This window comes from Oryzias melastigma, linkage group LG17 (assembly GCF_002922805.2).
Source record: "Oryzias melastigma strain HK-1 linkage group LG17, ASM292280v2, whole genome shotgun sequence".
Classification (NCBI taxonomy): Eukaryota; Metazoa; Chordata; class Actinopteri; order Beloniformes; family Adrianichthyidae; genus Oryzias; species Oryzias melastigma.
The window spans coordinates 20,389,249-20,407,885 of NC_050528.1; the positions used below are offsets into that span (position 1 = coordinate 20,389,249).

General features: G+C 36.0%; 1 protein-coding gene across 3 annotated transcripts in view; it reads right to left on the reverse strand.

Annotated features, from left to right (window-relative positions):
* The window catches only part of brinp2 (bone morphogenetic protein/retinoic acid inducible neural-specific 2), a 241,809-nt gene that overhangs the window by 175,773 nt on the left and 47,399 nt on the right, over positions 1–18,637 (reverse strand). Inside the window, exon 2 of one of the 3 annotated variants that reach the window (XM_024273753.2) lies at positions 18,442–18,504. The exons of 1 other annotated variant lie outside the window; for it this stretch is intronic. The gene's annotated coding sequence lies outside the window, so the exon portion shown is untranslated. Of the gene's footprint in view, positions 1–18,441; positions 18,630–18,637 lie in introns of those variants that run through there. One more of the 3 variants, XM_036216474.1, reaches the window with a different exon arrangement.

Genomic DNA, 18,637 nt, shown 5'->3' on the forward strand with positions numbered 1-18,637 from the left:
CTAGGATCCCTCGGGATACAAGTTCGAAATTAACTTCCTAAATTTCCAAACGCTAAAAAGTTTTATTGAAGGAGATGACTGCGTCCTGTCTCGTCTCCTAACTCGTTTTCCTCAACCTTGATTTATTTTAATCATCTTTCGGCGTCACTGCGGAGGGAGGGAAAGCGTTATTTTGAGGCTTTCTTTCAGGATCTCTCTGCCTCTATCTAAAAAAAAGTAAAAGCAGCGCAGAAGCTTTTCTGAGGACATCTAATTCATATTTAAATGACTGAACATGAGCGTGCAGCTTGAATCTTCTTTCAGCTTAATGTAACGAGTGTTCGCTAAAAACTCCTCTTAACCTTCCCACCTCGCTGTTAGCAATATGTGTGCTCAGCTCAAAGATGTAAAAATGTTGTATTCCTAATCCCATTCTCAAGGTTGTGTACAAAGTAGTTTTGATCACAAAGATAATCCAATTTAGTCAAATGTTCTTTGCCCTATTACAGTTTTTAAATATAGAAATATCACATTTTTAGGACACATTTGGGAATGAAAAAAGTATTTGTGCACGTTAAATAAAATCCCATAAAAAGTGGAATGTGTAAATAGAAAGAAAGACACGAAATTAGACTTGAGAGACCGACCGTGTTAACAGCTAAAGCAAAAAATAACCCAAGTTGTAAAGTGTGCCAATTAAGTCTTGGAGGAGAAAAGTATTCCTATTCTTTTTTTCACAGTGTTTTCAATTAGGTTTACTTGCTTTTAAAAGTATGGCAAATGTAAAAGAAAGTGAGTGAAAATTAAATCAGTTCCACAAAAGTTGCTAACAAGTTTGTGACGTTTACATGCTATCCAATCATCTTCAAGAACTATCAAACAGCCCGTAAGGATTTATTTCTGTTTATTTCACAGACAAGATTCAAACGTTGATGTTTGCAATTTATGTGAACTACGCTTCGTCATCTCTGTGGGGATATACTGTATATACTGCTGTTTAAAGTTTTAAAGCCACGCTTGCATGAACATTTTGTTCAACTGAGGCGCAGTGACTGATGCAGCTGCAGCTAAGCCAAGACTCTAATGTGCGTTTTGCCCACGTGATTTTCTGTCCTCACACCTTCCACAATGTCCAGTTCCAATTATAGACCCAGGCCCAAATCATCTTTTTCAAACCGCCGTGTCTCTAAGTCCATATCTCACCATCGCCTCTGCGCGGCTGAAGATGATAAGAAATTGTATTTCCAGAACGGATATTCAATATTTCAGTTGTCCATTAGCCAAGCAGGTGAACTACAACATTGGATAGTCATTTCCACAGATGAGCCTCAGCAGTGCAACCTAGCTCATCAGGGAGTGCTCACCGCTCCGGACTTGCTGACAAAGCTTTCACTAGAAATAGCTCATGACTTGCAATTTGGAGATCATTTTAGTATAACACAATGTGACTAGCTCCATGATGTCAGGGAGCCGTGGAAAAGTACAGCCTGGTTGTGAATGAAAATGACCTGGACAAAGGCAACTTCACTCCCAAGGTGGCCATTGGACTTGCATGTCAATATCACACTTTTGTGGATTTTTGAGGACTCTTTTAGTAATTTATCTTTGCTGAACATAGTGCTTTCACAAGTGTAGGGAAAGGACAAGAACACAACATGTTCATCTTTCTACTCTGCTTTTTATACGGTGTAGCTTCATTTAGGACCAGAGTATGTAAGGAAAAGAAAAACTGACAGAATTATTTCACTAAAGACCCACTCCGATCCTCTTATCCTCTTTAGAGCTATTTCAAAAGCTTTTGCCAGTGTTTTTTTTAATTAAGATTTTAACGTCTTTTTAGCCAAAATAATATTTTTTTAAAACTGTGTTGTTTTCTAGGGCATAGTTTCAGTGGCAGAGGGGCAGTAGTTCATTAAAGTTCACTTTTGAGTTGTGTGCGAAACAATCTCTCCATAGCTGAGAGCTCTCTGTTTAAAGTCTCTCCTGCTAGATTACGCGCCCTCAACCTAAAATCATCCGTGCAACAAAATGGTGAGCCATATTGAGTTTGGAGCTTGTGACCCTCCCAGTGTATTTTCTATGTCACAAATACGATCTATTTCAAACCAACTTTTTCATCTGCTCCTGATTCACATCAATTTGAATAAAGAAATACTCAAAAATGCAATTTTAAGCCTAATTTTCTTTTTAAATCGTGCAAAAACTACCACAAAAACATGTTAGAAACAAACAAAATCCCGATTTTCATTGAAGTAGGTTAGGGGTGGGTGATATGTAAATTTTTCAATATAATTTATCTCGATATGGTTTACAAACAAACAAACAACAAACAAACAAATCCATTCAGCAATTCATCCATCCACTCATGTGCAATAAAAGTATAAGTGCAATAATTAATACTGGAATAACCTATCATGTGCAATGAGTTAATCACAGACCCAAACCTGTTTTGATACCGCCATACAGACTGCTCTTCTTTACGCTGTCGTACTTCTCTGCTTTTTTATTATTATTACTGTACATTGAGATTTTTTGAGATTTTTTATCATGTATATGTACATTGAGATTTTTATTTTTTATTATGTATACCCTGTAAGCTGCTGAAAAACTTAATTTCCCCAAGGGTGCCATCCCAAAGGGATTAATAAAGCAAAGTCTAAGTCTATCGTAATATTTAAATATCACAATAAATCAACTTAGAAGTCCAGCCGTTTTGTCTTCCAGTTCTGAATGCCTCATCAGCTGAAATTAAAAGTCACTCGGAGAAGATTAGCTGAAGTGACTGTGGGGGGTATGGAGGTTGTGAGCATTTGTTTACCTTGCGCACAGACGAAGGAAGTAGAAAGGTCCAAAATATGTTCCAAAATGAGAGCTAATAAGCATAAATAATTAAATGCAGACATTTACTCACCATGTGGCGACTAACTCTCTAACTTTTACTCGCCAAAGAGGAGAAAATGCTCGCAAGTGACGAGTGTTGTGATAGACTCATTCCTCTATTGAGAGAAAGTTCTATCGGGATATATATTGTTATAGTCTTATCGTCCAGCGCTAGAGTGGGTCTTTCACGAGCCAAAAAAAGGAGTTTGTACTCAAAAAAACAAGACAAGATTAAATTTGTGTCGACATTGACTTACTTCATCCCAAATTTGATTTCATGTCAGGAGAACTCAGAATTTAATAGCGTTTATTGTTTATCCAGGCATATTACTGCTGCCATATCTTGCTGATCAAGTGTTACAGTATAAAGAGATGGAATACATATTTTCATTAGCATCAATTTAATCAGGCTGCGCTAATTTAAAAAAAAAGATGCATCACCACGCCCTATCTCTTGTCACATGGGTGTTGCAGCTTGTTTCATTAAGTCCAAGTTTCATCAAATCTTCTTAACTAAAACAACGATCAGATTTGACAGTTGATATCTTTGTCTTTGATCGGTGTGTTCGATTTGAACAGGAAAGCGTAGCCGACATGTTTGACAGGGGAAAATAAAACAAGACATAAAAGACAGTCAAAGAGTGTTTGCTCAAGCTGTCACGCGGTCTCCGGATGTTGTTGGAAACTGTGGGGGTTGAGAGCTCCCCTGTTATCCATCTGTCAATGAATCGCAGGAGATGCTGCCACTGGAGCCCAAAGCCTTCCTGAACGTCCTCCCTGACATCTAACTGTCTCTTAGTTGGATTTGTGTAGCTTCCGTCAACACGAGTCTGATTCTGAGCTCGCACGCCAGCCTAGAAAGCTCCAATCTTAAGGTATGTGTTGCAAATGTTAAAGTGAAAACAGCACATTTGGAGGTGTAACTTAAACAAAAATGTCACCTTTTTTAAGAATTGAAGCTTTAATTGCCATCAGTTTTTTTGAAGTGCTAAATGCTTCGGAAATGAAAAGTAACTGTGAAAACGGATGTGTCTTTAACTCAAGCAGCAAAAAAATAAATATACTAAAACTACAGAACATAAAAGAAGAATAAAATAGTTACTCAGGACTCCCATTCTCAGGATGGCAATTTGTTGTATTGATTTCTCTCTGGTCTGTTCTAAAATTAATGTCTCCAGATGAGTGCATGCAGGTTTGTTGGACCTTTTAGGAACTCCAGACATATTGAGTGAAAGAAAAACAGGTTTTGCAGACTTACGGAAACTTTTCATACCCTTCTTTGGTCTTTAGTCTAAGTTTGCTCTTTTAAAATCACAACACTTTGGAAAAGTTGAGTTTAAAAATAAACAAACCCTTTATGTGTCAAGAATTGCATGAAGGCGTTTAAGGCTTTGGTCAGATGCACCCATAGGCGACTTGGCTTGTACTGGGACATTTTTGGTTTGCCTGTGGAGGTTCGTAAAGAGGAGTATCTAATGCTCACAATAAAAAGTCTATGTGATCACATGTATTTGCATCTTTCTGTATTTTGGATTCTGCGACAGACTGGCGACCTGTCCAGGGTGAACCCCGCCTTCGCCCATCAGCAGCCGGGATAGGCTCCGGCACCCCCGTGACCTTGAAAGGGAAGAAGCGGCCAAGAAGATGAATGAATGAATGAATGAATGTATTTTGGATGTTCAAAGCTTAGACTGCGTTGATATTTCACACTGAGCCTCTTCCAAATGTAAGTTCATATTTTAGTATCAGGAAGCAAAACACACACTAGGTCGTGGACCGAAAACAGAACAAACATTTATGGAACACATAAAAAAAATAATAATAATTTTAACTTTTAAACTTTGAAAAATGTCACTTTTAAACATAAATATTAATAAAAGCAGACAAGAATATTATTCCAGAATAAATCAACTTAAACCTTAAATAACTTAATATTTTGCTCTCTATAATATAATATTCTGTCAGATTATACAAGCTAGAAATAAAGTAAATGTTAAAAGAAAAAAAACTTCCAATGTTTGTAGTTATATATATGTCATTTTAAATAATACAAAAAATACAACTTTTAAATATTCCAAAATATTTTGCTCTCCATAGAGTATATCCTGTCACAATTATACAAGATAACATCGGGCTGTTGATATTAATATAAAATTATCTGGAGGGCCGGATATAATTACCCCGCGGGCCGGATTCGGCCCCCAGGCCTTGACTTTGACACATGTGATTTAAAACACTGAAAACAATTGATAAGGCCACTACCCTTATTAAGGTGTTGGAGCTGCTAGCTGCACAAGACTAAAATGGGCCCTCTAATGCTCAAGAAAGATAATCATCTTGAGAAATAAATGCTCAAATGAATGCTTTTAAATGCCTACTCATGCAATTTGATTGATATCTTAGTGACAATGTTGAAGTCTTAAAAATTACAATAAAATGTGTTTTTCTGTGTATTTTGTTTCTTGAAAGTGTGTACCATCTTATAGCTTATTCAAGAAACTTCCTTTCACTCTTTGTGAATCGATGTCTTGAGTACAAGGACTGCAAAAAACAGGAGCAAACAGAATCTACTTCCCCTCGTCTGGGTCATGTGAAGCACCCTTGCCTCGAATACGCTCATACACGCCATGTTTCAACCACATCTGCCAGTGCCGCTTTCATCACAGAGAAAATTATTAATATGTTGACCTCATTTCTAGGAGTGTTTTTAGGGATACACACGGCGCTGAGATATCCTCGTTGGAACTTCTCCATCATTCATTTAAAGCACTTGTTTGTTCAATCGCCTCGTCTTCCTCGGTGCTACGTTAAGGTTGTTGACTCATCATGATGGCACGGCGTCTAGATTAATAAATAAATAAATATTCTGTGACGTGACAGGTGTTTGAACTTTTATTGGATTTTCATTGATTTTTTTCAAACACAGAGAGGTAAATTTAGTATTACATAAGTGAAGCAATGTATGCACCATTTGTGGCTAAATAATTTATTAATAGAGATGTTAACCAGACTTGTGTGCTGTATTGGCCCTCAAGGTTTTGCACAGTGTTCCTTTGCCAACAATATATGGAATTATTAACATTATATATTAAAAGGTTGGCAGTGTAACATAAAGCTTTTTCTTATCCTAGCAGCCCTTTCAGAAGCTACTGTTTACTTTACCATAAAGGCCTTATCTAACATCTATTTATCTCATCTTTAAGGCGTATATACATGCATATTATTACCATTTCGTTATGCATAGACTTTCACAGTCGCACATCTTCTCAAGCTGTGCATTTACATGTAAGACACCTGACAGGCGGGAAATGCATATATCATAAACATCTTCTTAGTATGTGGACTCTCAGCGCGCACTATGGGAAACATGATAGATTGCAGCAGTCGTAAAGCATAATGGAAAGTGTGATGGATGTCCGCAATGATTTTGGCCACGCCCTTCTGCTTTTTGCCTTAGCCTAAAAGGGCAAAAAAAAAAAAAGAAGGATGACGAATGAAGGGAAAGCTTGATGAGGCTTCATGAATGCGCTGCAGCACAAAAACAGCTTGAAGCACTGCTGTAGTCTTAATAATGACTGATATAGCTGATATGCCATAACAGCACTCCGTTATTAACTTTACAGAAGGAAAGAAAAGCCCCACTGGCCTTTGTCAGGGTTATTGGTGTGATGGGTAACTTTGAAATGTACCATTAATGCTCACATGGAGGAGAGCCAAGCACATATTTTTTTCTTTTTTTAGGAAACTACTTAATGAACTAACTAACTGATATGAAATATAACCAGATTTTCTTTAAAATAGTGTTGAGAATGAAAACTATTTTAAAATAAAAAAAAAAAACAATGTACTTCATGTATTTGTGCAGTGATTTTAAAAAGTTGGCACATTTGCTTGAAGTATTGCACAGAAGTACAATAAAGGCCCTCCTCTTTTCACAATGTTGTAACATTTTGTCATCCCCTTTTTCTCACCCTTTCTTCATTGAAAAACTTGAAAAAAAAACATGATGAGCAAAATGAGGTATAAAAATGTTGAGTTGATTTGCATAAAGAAGTGATATAACTGCATGAAACTTTGAAGCTGTGATGGTACGGAGCTCTGAGAAAATTAGGTGCTCATCATATACGTTTCAATAGGTAAGCCCTTATGTAACGTAAAAACTTAGTTTTGTCTCTTAGGTCTTAACATAAAAATACATCGGTTCATATTAAAACTGACAAATTAAATCCATTGGAAGATGTATATTAAATCCAAACTTCATGACTTAAAATTGTAACACAGTAAGACAAGCATTAGTTGCATAAAAAAATGAAATTCATTGCATAAGTATGAAAAACAAAAGGACACTACATGTTAATCAGAAACATTAGAAAGACAAAGAGAAAAAGGAAAAAAAGAGAAAATAAAAAAAAAAGGGAAAACAGAAATTTAAGAAAAGCATTAGTTGAGTTCGCTGCATTATTTTTGTTAGCGTATTTGCAATAGTAGTAATTCTAGAACTTGTTTGTAACTCGCTACACGTTATCTGGAAACACTACATAGAAATAAAAGAAAAAGAAAAGAAAGAAAAAGAGGGGAAAACAAAGAAGAGTTAGCCACCATGCAGTGTTAGCGACATTAACATATTCACAATAACTATAACTCTCAACTCTCCAACAGAAAACAACTGACTTATACCACTAAAGCAAATGCTACTGTGACTACCCCAAGTTCCAACTTTGTTAGTAGCTTGTAAAAAAAAAAAAAAAAAAAAACACAGTCTGATACCACGCCTTATTAGCTGCGTTAGCATATTCACAATAGTAATAACTCTACAACTTGTATATAGCATGCTATACGTTAGCTGGAAACATTCAATAGAAAAAAAAGAGAAATGCAAAAAAAAAAAAGCAAGAGTTAGCCACATTAGCTGTGCTAGCATATTTACAATACCTGTAATTTTCATCTGAATTATATCGCTAAAACGAAGGTTATTGTGACTGCGCTAACTCCTAACTTTGTTAGTAACATTAAAAAAAACAGTGCAATAACGTGACTCATCAGTCGCGTTAGCGTTTTCACAATACTAGTAACTCCATAAGTTGTAGCCTATGTAAAATGCTATATGCTAGCCAGAAACATTAGATAAAGAAAGAGTTAGCCACATTAGCTGGGTTAGCTAATGTGGCTAACCCAGCTAACTTAGGAGTTACTATACCTTTAACTCCCAACTAAAACAAACGTTACTGTGAATATACTAACGCCCAATCTTGTTAGTAAAACGTAGAGAAAACATAGTCTGATACTGTGACTAGTTAGCCATCTAAGCGTATTTAGAATAACACCCAACGGTGTTTTCAATTTGTTAAACAAAAACACTGAAATTTTGACAGAGCGCCGTGTACCTCTCAAAATCACTTTAACACAATTAAGCATAAACAGAATTATATCATTATATTTTATTATATAAGGTTTTAAGTGCACCTTATGGAAAGCTGATAGACACTGTTTTTCAGAGTAGCGCTATGATCAAGTATGTGCTAAATGTCGACAGATTTTCTCACCTCGGGAAGCAGACATTCCTTCCTTCTGCTTTCTCTTGTGAAAAACATGACTGATTTTTGCTTCAGCTTCTCCACAGCTAAAACAGAACCATATAAGACAGTTTTTTTAAGTCCTGGCCAAAGCCAACAAAGAGAAAAACAGAAGTCACTTACATTCGGAGATCTTCATCAAAACCAAACTCCTTCCATGCTACCATCTGATTTATTCATGAAGTTTGATTAGACTGCAAGGCCAATACAGCCAGTTGCATCATTGTGTGAATAAATTGCTGTTAGCCAGAGCTGCTTGCTAGATTTACAGCCCATTAATGGGAGAAATTGGAGAAGCGATGGTCGGTTTAATTAAGGAAGCGAAAAGAGCTGAGGAATGGCTTCCAGTGAGCTGATGTGCATATTCAGGAAGCACGTGTTGCCCGTGTCTAATGAAGGTTAGACGCGTGTGTGTTTACCTATGTTTAGCATCATTTATTCAAGGAGTCTGTGCAGAGCACCGTGCTTCAGTAGCAGCATGTGTTCTTCACAGGCTTGTGTCACCGCTGATTCCCAGCAGGAGGCCGCCAGGTCGGCGATGTGATGTACTGAGCATCTGGAACAGTAATGGGGGCGCTAAGGCTACATTCAGAAAAATAATAATAATCTTGAATGGTCAACTTCATTACTAACAATTATTTCTTCAGCTTGGATGAAGCTCTGAATGACATATTTGTTTTGCTTACAGCAATAATTATGAAATTGATTTTACCAACTTGGAAAGTATTTTTGCACCAAATTCAAAGTACTTTTTTTAAGTTCAAATAAACCTGAGAAATATTTTTTTTTTAAATATTTCTTTTAACCCTTTATAAAAAATAAAAAAAACTCATAATTAAAGGAGATGAATGCATGTGTCAGTAGTTATCTTGCAGTCCCGCTGTGATCCTTGGATAAGACACAGAGGGCGTTGGCACCCCAAGGAGCTGGTGAGATCATTTTTTTCCACTTAAAAATGACTGAACTGAAAATACTTGACCCATCTTGAGCTCATGCGTCACACAGAATTCAGATTTAACCACAATTAGCAATATTTCAAATACTGTAAGAAATAAACAAAAAAACATATTTTTTATTTTCTTTAAAATAAACTTACTTCCTGGTTCATGAGAACAGCAGAGTGGATGGCTATAACAAATGAAAGGATAAATTATTTATTTATTTATTTTTTTGTTATTAAAACATTAAAATAGATCTTCTTTTAGCTAAAGTGCTATAAAAACATTGCTTTATTTATTTTTACAATGCTTAAAGATGGTTGCATGAGGATTTCTTAATCCTTGTCAATAAAACTTAAATATTGACAAATAATTAAGTCTCAATAATTTATTACTAAAAAATTGGGGGGCAATGCCCTTTTATTGGGGGGGAGGGTAGCGCTGTCCTGAATATAGCGCCACATTTGTTCACGCGTTAAGAGATCGTTTTAAACTATAACTTAAAACAACCAAAACATTTACAAAATAAAAAAATATAATTAATTTTATCACTTATATTTCTAACAAAAAACAAAATGCTTTTAAAAAGAGAAAGTAGAATTCTCAAAGGGAATAATGCCTCACCTGTTCGTTTTGTTTTTTAACAAAATGATGATAATTAATAATACTATGGCGTTAAATAAAGAGTGCTTTCACACCAGAGCTAATTGATGTCAACCAAAGCTTTTTGTTTCCTGTTGCAAAAGACAATTTAAACCCTGCTGTGGACAAATTAAGTGAACATTGAGGAAATCTTGCTGCAGGTAATTACAGTGTTTTAGGTACTGAACAGGCAGCAGGTGTAATTTTTATATGTTTTAGTGAAGCGATCTAACCCAAATGTGATACTATCTAGTAGAAAACTAATAAAGAAATAGTTTAAATTTATGTTTTGACAATCTTTAATTGTCATGTTAGCCAAAAGGAAATAATCGGTCCGTTTACTTGTTAGAACGTTTATTTTAACACCACTAAAAACGTATAACTCGCTTTTCTGTGTGGTGTTACGTGGCACGGGGGCGGGCTGCTGCCGTGACGTCATCTTAAAACCTCTATTGTAGTTATAACAGAATTCTCCTAAAAACAATGTCTTAACACCACAAGGATGAGACACGGAAACTCATTAAAATGAGATCAGAGGAATTCAGGCTCAATAAACATAATGTGATCTACATAGATTCTACCAACAATCTATACTGTCACAAACACTTATTAGCGTGTGTTCCTGTAGCCGTAGCGTCCCCAGTAACCATCATGCAGGATTCCTCTGCGGTTCTAAAGCAGCAGTAAATAGTGTTGAACTTGGCCTTTATACAGACGCTCAAAATCAAGGATGACGTCGTGAAATGGGCGGTACCGACAAGGAGCGAAAGGCGGAGCCACAGAGATCGAGTCGTTTTACTTCCGGGTATTAAAACGGTCCGCAAAGTTACTTATATTTCATAAATAATTTGATTTTTAGTGGTAAAATATGATGATATATATGGATAAAGTTTACTTTGACAGGCTTAAGAAAATCATGGTATGGAACCTCTAAACATAATGGTTCTTATATTTAATTTATTAGTTCAGTTAAGTCGCAAACTGTTTTTGTGTGTGCCTGCAAGCAGGTCTGCACAAAAAATTTGATTTTTTTTTGTCTTGGAACAAGTTTTTTTTTGGAGATAAAAACTAGAGACTGATCTGGTAAGAGAATAAAAGCAACAAAAAAAAAGTATCTGCTAACACTTACAGAAAAGATAAGTTGACAAGACCATTTTTCTTTATGTGGGATTGTTTTCATTTGCAGGCAGATAAAAAATATACATCCCCACAGATTCAGTTGAACCCCCATAAATTCTTATTTGATCTGTCTGTACACTCTTGTCACTTAGCACGCTTATGAGATACTCGTTTTATTATTCCGACACGCACCTCGGCTTCTTTAGGGTTTAGCAGGACTTCCTGAACGCACCTCTTTTATCAGTTTCTGCTTAAACTGTGAGATTGCAAAGAGAAGTGCACAAATGCAGGCAGGAGGGCTGACACAAACTCGTATGCAGTCATTTGCGTCTCATATCTTGTTCATTGACTTTTCTCAACCTCCTATTTTCGACCTCATCATCCGTGTTTCGCATTTACATTCATGTGTGAATGCCTTTCTTTGTGGCTCTGTGTGTGTGTGAAGAAGTTCACTGAAAGCAAAAGCTCTGGTGCATTATCATCTGCTGATGAAAAAAGAAAAAAAAAGAATGAAACATGAACCCATTAAGGCCCCAGGTCTTATCTATTAGCCAGAAACAATCTCAATGACCTTTCTGTCTTTGCTAATTTCACACAATAGCCTGACCTTTAAGCAAGTCTGACGCAGACATGCAGCTAGTTAAAGATCTTTGGTGCAACAATGCTGCTTTATCCTGCCAGCAGATGACAAAGAGGACTGCAATTATCTTCTCTATTATTACTCAGACGTTTATTCCACCCAATAGTTTAGCATTTGAAAAGTTAGTTTCCATATAATATTTTTTAAATTATAAATAATTTCATTTTAATGATTATGTAAAATGGCTCATTTGTACTTGAAAACATTCTTAAACAAATCATTTTAAAAGATAGGAAAAAATACAATTGGATTAGGCTTTTAAATATGTGATGAAAATGGTCTGATAATGGAGAACATATATATTAAAAAAATGAACTCAAAATGAAATTTCCTTCTTCAAATCATTGTGAATCAGGAGCAGAAGAAAACATCCTGTTTTTTAAAAAATGCCTATTTGTGGCACACAGAATATGCTGGGCGGGCCACAAGCTCTGTGCTCTGCTCCACAACTGGGAGGGGAACAGGGGCGGGGTTGCTTCCACACCAAAAGTCCCTCCTACAACTCAGAAGCAAATTTCTAATGAACTATTGCTGTTCTGCAGAAATTATGTCCTGTAAAATGAAACAATTTTTTTAAGCCTAAAATTGGCATAGCCATTATCAAAAGACCACTGGGAACTATGAAAAAATGATTGGATTGGGACAAGTTTTCAGTTTTTTAACATCTAATTTCAAAAGATATAAATAAAGGATGTAGTCAGTTTTTTTTTTTTTAATTTAGTAGTTCTAAGGTTAACTTAGTCTTTCTAAAAGTTCTTTCTTGAGAGTTGACATCTCTCTTCATTGCAGTAAGAATAAGAAAACAACTACAGCATATTTAGCTTAGTTTCCTTTCAAGACTTTAAAAAACAAAAAAACAAGTTTTTCAATTAAAACTACCTTTAATATGCCTCTGAAGCTAATAATCAATTCAATTGCTGTACTTTGGACAAATGCACAACTGCTTGGTGCACTATTATAAATATAGGGAAAATTATAAGTTATAGGGAACTCAAAACTTAAATAGATTTTTTCAGATATTTACAAATCCAAGATTATTTTACTAAATAAATTAAAGTTAATGCAGATAACAAAAGTTACACAATAATTCAAGTTTTGTCAGATGTATATAAAAACAATAAAATTAGACTTATCTTGACAAAGTGTGACAAATTGTTCTGATACAGTCTTGGGATAAATTACCATAAGTATCATATCATGAGGTGTGTATCGCAATAAAAATCGTATCGTGAGACTCAATAGTAAGAAGTGAAGGAATTCGGACATTGCCTTATGGTGCAACAAACACTAACAAAACCAACTTTGACTAACATCATGCATTCCTGCAGTGGGCCGGGTCAATACAATGTTGAATGAGCAGAAGAACATGCGGTTGTTCAGCATAACCGAGTTCATGACATGAAAGACTGCAGCTCTGCGCCTTCAGTGTGAGATTTAAGAAGATGTGAGACTTTTATGTCTTTCCATTCCCTGAATATCCAAGTCTACTGCTCGTTTTTTCCTCTAGTGGTTATCAGATAATTTCACACATTAACCGTGTCATCCTGTTCCCTTTTTTCTTCTTTTAAACTCATTTTTTAAATTATTTTTAATCCTATTTTTACTTTTTCACACAATTTAAAACACATAAATGGACCGTGTTGAGCCTTTACAAGACTTTGTGAGCTCCAGTGGTAGTTTTCAGTCTGACACTGATATTTCTCCGTATCTGAACAGTCTCAAATGACACATTTTCCTGCGCAGCATCTGATTTGCTTCAATAATAATCAAAGTACTATTTCTTACGTTGGCTTAAATGTCAGCAGACATGAAAGGACTCCTCTAGAACCTCTTGGCTCACTGCTCCGGTCACGCCAGCAGCCCGAGAATCACTGGGATTCGGTCCGCTTTCCTGGAGCGCATCTTCAGACCAGGCCAACCTCAGAAAATCGGTAGCATCTGCACGGACTTCACACGCCCAAGCCGTCATTTGTTTGAATTCTGTCCACCTGGCATCCAGAGCAAGGCCTTCAAACATCCACACTTCCAACTGAGAAATGCCTTTATTCCCTGAAGCTGAGAGTGCACAGAATTAGTCCAGCAACTGCCCTCCATAATCTGACCAACTGCTCCTGAAAGTCTCTGGGACAACTGATCCCGTCTCTGCACACATTCTGCACTCCAATTAGTGTGATAAAAAATCTTTTTTTAATCCTTCAACGCAGTGTTGGTGTAATATTTATTGCCACGGTTATCACTTTGTGATAAATAATGCATACACCACTAGTTTTTTTTTTAACAATTCTTATACTTGAATAATTTTCCACATGAATTAAGTGTTCAACATTGAATTCCAACACACTACACACTTCCATACTGACTTTATTAACAATATAACTGCTCTTGGAATCAATCCTTTGCGTTGTATTGATGGTAAAATGTGACCCAGTATCATGTTTAGTTGAAAAAGTCATTTTTCAATTCATAATTGTTCAGTTAGTGAACAACCACAATGTGAATCACAAAAAAAATGTAATTAGCTTTAAAAAATTGGAAAAACTTTAGTAAGATTGCAACTAAACTTTCTCAAAAGTCATCATTTGGACTTAGTGTCATAAAACCTGGTTACACAGCACACTCGTTATTTACTCTGACTGACTGGATTTGGCATCAATTCTCAACACATAAGGCTATAAGAGTCAAGTTGGTGCAAACTGAACCAGCACGGCTCTGTGGAAAAGCAGAATGCTTCATTCCACAATCAAACGTGTTTCTTTATTTCAGAGTAATCATAATGTTTCATCTAAGTTTCAAATTGTTCATAAATGACTTACCAACCCTGGTCTACTCCTGAGGTCTTTTGATTGTTGTTGCTGGTTAGCCATCTCTAAGAAATATCTTTTCTCCTGCTGTTTTTTATACAGTTGGTACAACCGTTACATCAATTACTGTGGAGAGGAATAATTGTCATTATTGTGAAACGGTTATGAGTGTTTTCTGTCATTATATGTAAGTAAAAGGGCACCTCGTACATGGGGAATGACACAAAGCACATGCAATCAGGCCTTGTAGTTTTAGATTATTTTTACTTTATTTAGCCAAGCAAAGTTCGTGCTTTTGGTCTGTTTTTTCCAAAAACTTTGAGATTTTTTTTGCCCTTTTGTGACTTTGAAGGCGCACGTCTGTGTGGTGAAATGATTACAGCAATCTGGTCAATTGACTTCCCTCAGCAGTTTCTTTTAGAGGACCAGAGTAGAAGCTTAAGGATTAGCATAAAGCAGAGCCCTTTTTTTCTGCTTGTCCGCACTCGACTGTATTATCTGTTATGCTGTAGTACAGCAACCCCCATGTCAATTTAGAGTGACTCATATATATATATATATATATATATAAAACAGAGTCAGATTTGTGTGACCAAGTGGTCTAAACTAAAAAAAAATAACAGGAATAAAGTAATAATATATATACATATATGTATATATATTTTCTTTTTGTGCGTACAATTCTAAACGAATTGATGGAACTTGGCGGCTCTCAATGGGTTTTGGTCTGTAAGACACTGGACTAAATTACTCTTTTAGGTTCAAGACAGTTGACCAAAGTAATTCCCTGAAAAAGAAAAAAAAAAGAAAAAGAAAAAACAGTTAAAACATTTTATTTTATTGTTTGATCTTTATGTCTGAATAAAAAGATTTCTGAAGACACGATGTTTAATGTTTCTGAAAAAAAACGTTTTCCTGACCATCTCGCCAAGGATTAATTTAAAAAAGGTGGAATACCTTCATAAATTAGCATTTACTACAAATATATAGTAGGAGTGTAAAAAGCTAAAAATATATGGTTTGTATGAATGTTAATAAGGGAGAATGAGGAAAAAAAACAGAGAAACAAAAGCAGAAATTAACAGAAAAACTTTTTTTTGGTCAGATTTTGGTTAAAATATAGAAAAGTCTGATAAAAAAAAATCATCACTTGTTAGAGACCATAAGTGTAAATTAAAATGAAAGGAACAATTATATTAAAAAAGAAATTACAACTTTTGCATCATAATAAAAACAACTCTGCAAGAGTCTCCTGAAATGAAATCCATTGTCAACAACTGAAAAATATGCTAATGTCTTCTCAAAATCAACTGTTTGTGCTAAATTGTAGTATTTCTGGCAGTGACGTGCAGTCACTGGAGGCAGATGAGGCAGGACCTCACCAGCGAAATATAGCTTTTATTTTTTTAGACATGTCTTTTCTATGATTACCTTTTTCTGTGTGGGTTTTCAACGTTTCTTCAGTAAAAAAGCAGCAGATTTACGAGTTTCCTGTTGAATTCCACCAAACAGTGCTGGGTGAGGCAGCTGTAGGACGCCTGCGCCATTTTGTTTCGGTCTTTCATCATCATAAAAGGCGCTTTATTTTAAAGTTACCCAATTTGCTTATCTCTCGGCCTCTGTCTGATTACATTTATGCCGGTTTGTGACTCATTTAGTCGTTTTATCCGCTAAAAATTTGCTTGAAAAACACACTAGGTGCAGCAGACGGTCCGCCTGCCGCACCGCAGTACGCACGCCAATAGACAGAGGGCGCCGGTGAGCCCAGAGAATGTATGTAACACTGCGGCTAAAGAACAATAGAATTAGCGGCAGCAATCCAGTTATTCTTTAATGTTGTTTAGCTTCAATTTCTAAATGGAGGATTTCTTTTTTAAACCCCTAAACTCAAGAAAATGTTCAGACACATCATTGGCAGTAATCTATAAGCAGGTTATTCATTTTGTTTCTTCAGAAGGAGCATCGCACAGACTTCATTCATAAAAGTAAGTCAATAATAACAATCTTGGGGGTTTTCTTTCTAAACTACAGTTTTTAAACGGAGGAAAAATACTGAAATTAAATTTTAAATATCACACTAAGTGTTGTCAGTCAAATGATGGATAAGCTGCTCTGTAGAGTTCATATAAATCTGACTGACAACTTAACCACACGTCACTGATTTCTGGCTTCATGTTTCAAAAGCCTAAGGAGAGCTTAATAAATTAAACGTAAAAATTGTGTAAAAGTTGTGTTAAGAAGTACAGGAAGACGATTGCCAAAGCTATGTACTGCTCTGTCTTATTTGGGTAGAATTCTGCACCTGATGAGTCATGAAGCCACCGAAACGTAGAGAAGGGGGTAAAAAAAACAGTAAATAACACAAAAAAGTGACAGTCTTGCTGTATTGTCTGAAACATGTTAACCGACATGTTTGCATGAGGAAACATGGGCTCTAAATTTAAACCTTTCTGTCACCTCTCACTCACACGCTGTTGTCTGTTTCCACAGGCATGTTTGTCTTCTTTTTTTTTTTGGCAATCATAACCGTCATAAAACGGCATGCATAAATCTAACCAAAGACCTTTAGGGGAGGCAACCGCTGTAACCATAAATTTGCATGATCTACGAGGCAGAGCCGGAGCACAGCAGAGGCTGAACACCTGTGGATAAAGTTCCTGAAATGTGCTTTAAATTTTGATGAAGAACGCTCAGGAAATGATTCAAAAATGCCCAACAGATGTTTCCGTGCCGTCATTTGCACTTTTTTCCCTCACGGATCCTGATACAAGTTGTACCATTGTTTGTGAAATATCACTTCAATCTGCAGTAAATTATATCTTCAGGAACTTCTAAGCCAAGCATGCAAGTGTTCATTACCTTGGAGACTCCTCATTTGTCACATACAGGTGCCTTTGCTTCGCTAAGAAGCTAACTACCTGCAGGGGAAGAATTATTGATGGTATAATTGCTGTTAGGAGTGAAAAAACCATGGCTTTGCTCTGCAAACTGTAGCATAAATGCTCCTGCAGAGAACAATATTTGCTTAATTAAAATTAATCTGTTGGCTGGCAATGTCAAAATTAATATTATCTTTTTTAACATCTTATTTGTATAATATTAAAATTAAAATTTCAACTTGTGTTTTTCCCCAAATTTTTACTTAACTATCTTTAAAAAAAATGTGTTTGACAGAATAACAAGAAAATTATTGATTACATGCAATAATATTTCAGTGTCCACATACACTGAAAGTTTAGAGACAGTTAAAGTCTCTTTAGATGTCACTTTTTAGGTGTGTGAGATTTGTGTTCTACACTTGGCTCATCCCCCGAGGGAGCGGTGAGCTGCAGACACAGCTGCACTCGGGAACCATTTGGTGGTTTAACCCCTCGTTCTAACCTTTTAATGGAGTGTCAAAAAAAAATAGGTCTACACCTACTATCATTATAGTGTGATTGGGGCTTAGCTAAAAACAATTATAATAATAAAAATCAAGTGCGGAACATTTTATAGTGAAACTGTTTTTTTTTTTTTATTGTTCTACGCTTCTTTATTTAGTTTTTATTGTTCCCATTGCAATAGTTAATGACTGTGGAGTGAAAAAGTGATAATTCCTTTGCAAGTTTAAGGTGTATAGTTTATTTTTCTGGACATTGATTTATTCCTGATAATATGAAGGATTAGTGGTGCTTTTCATGAAGAATGGTCCACAGCGAAGAGGCAAAACACAAAGGTAAACTTCCCTCACCTTCTTGGGACTTAAGATTTAAAGTGTATCTGTGTATCTCTAAGATGCTTGGCAGCCATTTGCACTCACACACACATACACACCAAACCTCCCACCACAGTCTGAGGAAGGGCGTCTAATCGGCGAAGGATTTTCATACCTGCCTCCCGCTTCCAGTAATCTGAAGTACATCACACGTCTGGCCGAGCTTTATTTCAAGAGTCTAGAAAATAGATAAGCAAGTGACAGAGATGGAGATAGCGTTAATCCCAAAGTGGCGGTAGGTTGAAAGGAGTGGCTACTGCACAACGGGGTAATGAAGGCCCAGGGGCCACTGCTAAGCCATGCTGAAATAG